This window comes from Oryzias melastigma, linkage group LG9, assembly GCF_002922805.2.
Source record: "Oryzias melastigma strain HK-1 linkage group LG9, ASM292280v2, whole genome shotgun sequence".
NCBI classification, from domain to species: domain Eukaryota; kingdom Metazoa; phylum Chordata; class Actinopteri; order Beloniformes; family Adrianichthyidae; genus Oryzias; species Oryzias melastigma.
The window spans coordinates 1321175-1326392 of NC_050520.1; the positions used below are offsets into that span (position 1 = coordinate 1321175).

At 38.4% G+C, this 5218-nt stretch overlaps 1 long non-coding RNA gene across 1 annotated transcript in view; it reads left to right on the forward strand.

Moving 5' to 3' along the window:
- The first annotated feature begins 3292 nt into the window (after positions 1-3292).
- Positions 3293-5218, forward strand: part of LOC112148714 — a 4258-nt gene continuing 2332 nt past the window's right edge. The window contains exons 1-2 of the long non-coding RNA XR_002919673.2: positions 3293-3382; positions 3480-3546. This is a non-coding gene — a long non-coding RNA (uncharacterized LOC112148714). The remainder of the gene's footprint in view (positions 3383-3479; positions 3547-5218) is intronic.

Here is a 5218-nt window from a genome sequence, read left to right on the forward strand (position 1 = left end):
ACATGAGTGGGCGTGTTCTTGCTGTTTTACTCCAACATATTTACTCTATGTTTTTGCACTGACCTTGGCAGCCAATCGAAATGATCTTCCTCTAAAATGTTAAAAAATTACTCAATCAGAACAAACTGATTTTAACTCCGAAAAAAATACTCTCCTATTTTTCCTGTGTATAGTTTATGTTCAGAAGAAATTAGAAAATAATATAAAAATAACTGCAATATATTTGCTGCTTTAGGACAATGTTTTTAAGACCTAATTTTAATTTGAAAAGAACTTGTATGTGCTGCAGTCAGATTAAAATAAATCAGAAATTCTGTACAGCCTATTGAAAACATACCACCGTAATGGTTTAACTATTGTGTACATCATGTATATGTACAATATTTATTATAAATATTTACATGTTTCTCACAGTTAGTTTCAATACTACAGTTAATACAAAAATAATGAAAGTTTAATTTGAACTAACTAAGATTTAATGGGGGGGGGGGGGAATTAAGGTGTAAAAATCTGAAGTCGTAAAGCTCTTTGCAATAAAGATTACTTTGATTATTTGATTAATATCGTTTTTAATATCGTTATCGCACAAAATGAAAAAAAAGATATTGCAATATGAAAATTCCCATATCGCCCAGCCCTAGTTGAAACACAATTTCAATAAAAAATAAAAAAAAATCTTAAATCAGTTCAATATGTTTTTTTTTTAATACCCACACATAAAAATTACACACTACATTAGTATTTCAAATGTTATCATAGTCGTTTCCTGTTTTGAAAAACATAAAATCAACACTGGTAACAAACAATTAATCCATCTTGTTGAAGAACCTTGATATATTCAATGTGTGAAATGAGGACTCGACAGTGGTTAGCGCTCTTGTCTCACACCAAGAACTCCTGGCTCAAATCCCACTTGGGGGATCTGAAACAAACACCAACTGGGGACCGTTTTGGGTAATGTACTCTTGTTCTCTCCGTGCATCTAGGGGGTATCTTTTCCTGGACCCTGGGTTTCCACCACTGTCCTAAAACATGCAACGAGGGTCATTTTCCTACTTTGAGTTCACCAAAAAAAGTTCCCAGGTGTGCATGGTTCTGTGATTGTGTCAGGGCCCAGCCAGTCATGTCCTTCTCCCACCACCAGAGGGAGCCCTCACCTGAACACCAACTGCATCCGTCATCCTCCTGGACTCCAATTCCCATCATGCATCAGCTGCCATTTCCCTGTCACCACCAGTTGTTTGTCATCCTCATCAGCAATGTTCCCTCTAAGCTGCGCACGTGCGCAATTGCGCACTGCTCCCACGCCCGTTGCGCACAGCAAATCTATTCTGCGCACAACATAAAATGTATTCTAAACTTTAAATAAAATTATCATATAAGTAATCTGACATGTGCTTGACGCCGACAATTTTTTTGACACATTAATCGCGGGATTTCTCATAAGTGCCTTTCCATACTGCGCGCGCGGGCGTCCCGCCCTCTCTCACCGGCTGCTCTCACTAGTTCACGGGCGGGTCTCCAACCACCGAGCTGCGAGGTAGAACCGGCCCGGCACTAGGACCTGGAGAGCTCCTGCACTCTAACCCGGCTCCGGTTCGCGTCCAGTACCACGTCTTGTGGTACCGCCTCGCGTCCGGCGCCGCGTCCCGAGAGCTGCGGACCCCCAACGTTCCGAACAGCAAGCGCACCGGGGGACGTTTTAAAAGTTCTGGAGGTTTAAGCGTGATCCAACCCCAGCAGAGCGGTCTGCGGCATATCCATGGTTTGAGCTCCGGACACGTTGCTGCGCAGCGGCAGTAACAGACTGTCAAACTATCCACAGTGTATCCCGCTTTTCTCAGTCTTTAATGTTTTAAAAAACAAAAGTTAATTGGAAATGATAAATCTCTATTTCATTTATTACTGTAGTTCAGCAGAGGAGGAAAAGATTTGGTCCTGACAAAAAATGAACATGAAAGTGTTATGGAAATTTTATTTTTGATGTTTTTTATTTTATTTTACTGAACGTTGATTGAAGTTTTGAATTTAAAATGCCCTTCACTTGCACTTGGGCTTTTGTTAGGCAAGGCAAGTTTATTTGTATAGCACATTTCATGTACAGAGACAATTCAAAGTGCTTTACATAAAACATTAAAAGAAACAATCAAAAGAAATAGTAAAAATGTGATCATTAAAATAAAATTAAAAGAAAAGTAGGCATTTTATGTTACAGCCTTTTATTGTTAAGAAAGTATCTCCATACAATGTTACAAAATAAAGTATTTCTGATGAAAACTATAAATTTCGTCATTCCTGTTTTCATAATTAATGTAGAACTGCTAAATTCCATGAAGCACACATTTTTTTCCTTAAAAAAAGGCCACATAATAATTTGCGATTAATCGCGAGTTAACTCGGGACAAAATGCTCTGTTAATGTGTTCTGTGTTGCATTGTTGCTCCAGTGTGATTGGATGAGTGTGGGGGTGGGCGGAGGAGCAGGAGAATATAAGAAGGGTTGCGGGAGCATGAAGGAATGTAATGAGGAACGAGCCAATGAGAGCACTTTATCGTTTGTGTTGTATTCGGCGTGGTTACGGCCGACAGTAACCGTTTACAAGTTTATTAAAAGCTTCGCGGTTGGAAACGGTCGCCTCCGCCTCTTCATTGCGTCCTGCCGGACGCTACAGTATGTTTGCTATTTTAACTACTATTTGTATCTTTCTTTTATTTATTATGGAAAGCACTTCAAGATTCTTTGTAGCAGGAAAAGTCCTAAACAATTAAAGTGGAGTTTGAATGTATTCCCAGACAGCAGGACCCACTTCCTGAATGTTTCTTACTTTTCATTGTAATTGTTGCAAATCACTCACATTGAACACAATTTGATGAACATTTATTAGTTTCATTCTTTTAATAAGCTACATGACTTGTTAAGATAAGAGATTTCAGACAGTTGAAATATAGACGTGAATACAGAGTGAACCCTCATTGTTGCTCACTGCGGTCGAAGGAGCGCTCAGTGAGTTTCTGTGTTTGCTCAGACGCACAAAAAATTAGAGGGAACATTGCTCATCAGTGCTGTATATATTCCTGCTCCTCACTCTGCTCCCTGCAAAATCTATTTTTTCTGAGTATTCAGTCAATCTGAGCATTCCTACTTTTGCCTGCCTGCCTGCCTGCCTCCCTGCGTTTTGACTCTTGCCTGTTCTCCATCACCCGCCTCGCTCCAATGTTTGAGCGTGGCCTGTCTCTTGTCTCTTGACTGCATTCTGCCTTGTCTTTATCTCCCGCAGCTGATTGACCACCCAGCCAGGGTGTACCCTGACTTTCTCCGAAGGTCGCTGTGTTATGCTCTGGCATCACCATGACCCCGAAAGGGACATAGCAGTTTTGAAAATGTATGTATGGATGGCTCTTGTGATATTGCAGCAAAACAGCGTGATTAATGTAACGTCTGTGAATGTGTGCATACACTCACCCATTTTGTGATTTCAGGACCTTCTCCAGCGGGTTTTACCAATGAGCAAAAAGCACAGTTGCTGCTGGTATCAAAGACTGAAATGTAAGACAATAATTTTACTCATACTTAATACATATAAAATACTGTTTTATTAGCTCAAAATAATGATGTAGCTATCGATTTTAAATTTCAATTTTAGATGTATTTGACAAAATGTACTTTTATTTTATATTAGTTTACATGTAATGTCATCCATTTCTCTTTGATCATCCCAATCCTCTTGGTTTACACATTTGAATCACATGTGTCCACACAGTTAATAAATCTAATTTGCCAGAGATCAGTGCATAAATATAAAAATTAAGTAATTATGTCACAAAATGGAAACAATAAGCCAAATCACTCAATGCACACAAAGTTGTTAAACGAGTTATCTGATATATTTACCAACGTGAGACACAAAAACATTGTGGAAGATGTTGAACATCACATAGCTTATTATACAAGCTGTTATAAGGCTAAACTTAAAAGTTACACAACTGTTCATGTATGTTTTTAATCAATAATTACTACATAAAAAGTTCATTTTTAAATATCTGCATCACTAAAAAATTTACAATCCTGGCATCCAGTTTAATATAAAACATAATTCAAAATCTTCCTGCTATCTTATAAGGCCTTCAATGAGAACACCTCATCCTATATCAAGGATGTTACTGTTCCTTAACAAACAAAATATGAATATTCTCTTTTACAATTCAGGACTGCTTGTAATTCCTAGAATTTCTAAAAGTACACTTGGAGTTGGACATTCAGCCATTAAACACAGCTCATGTCAGAGAGGCCAGCACAGTTTCTCAAAAATAGCCGTAAAACATTCCTCTTTGGAATAATAATTTTCATTACATCTTGATCCAATTCAGCCTAATTGTGCCAAGTTGTTCTATTTCCCGTGCTGTGGATTACAGGAGCTTAGGTTAAAACTTCATTATTTTAATATTGACATGACACAACATTGGTGGTTAAATATTTGGCAGCTGGATCATTTGCTGCTCCTCTTCACTATTCTTTATCGATTATGGTTTATTTACGTCTACGTTATGTTATACCATGGTCTGGGTGAATGCTCGATTCTGATTGGCTGCTGGGTGTGCATTAAAAAGTGATAATGCACAGTAATAACGCACACCTAAAAAAGAAGTTCCAGTCACACAGACCAAACGTTCGATATCACTGCGCAGGCTTCTTTAAAACACATTTTTCCTTCATCGTCTGGACAAAACAAGCAGTAATGGATGAACTTTCTCTCTGAACTGATGCTTTATTTAAACTTATTATAGCGACTAGCATTTATATTCCTCTCCTTTTATAAGGTAAATTAATATTGACAAATTGGTTATTCTCCTTCTAATAAAACACCACTCGACATCAAGGTGTCGTCTTCTGTTTCACCACAAGAGGAGTTTCTCATTTTAGAGCAGCTCAGAAGAACGAACCTGCCGTGAAATGAAACACAGACAGAAGCTGATTGTGTTCTGTTTATGTTCTAGCTGCTCACTCAAGGATTAACGTCAGAAAAGATGAAAAATATCCTAGTTTGTCCGGGTCTTTCTTTCAAAACAGCGACACTTTACCGCTGCGGCTGAGGTCTGTAACGGCTTCCGCCTTCATGCCGTGTTCCATTTCCCTGTGACAACAAACTGCATCACGGATCAAATAGTCCGCTTTGTGTGAAAAAACGAGCTAAACCAAAGAAATAACAAGAATAAAGTAC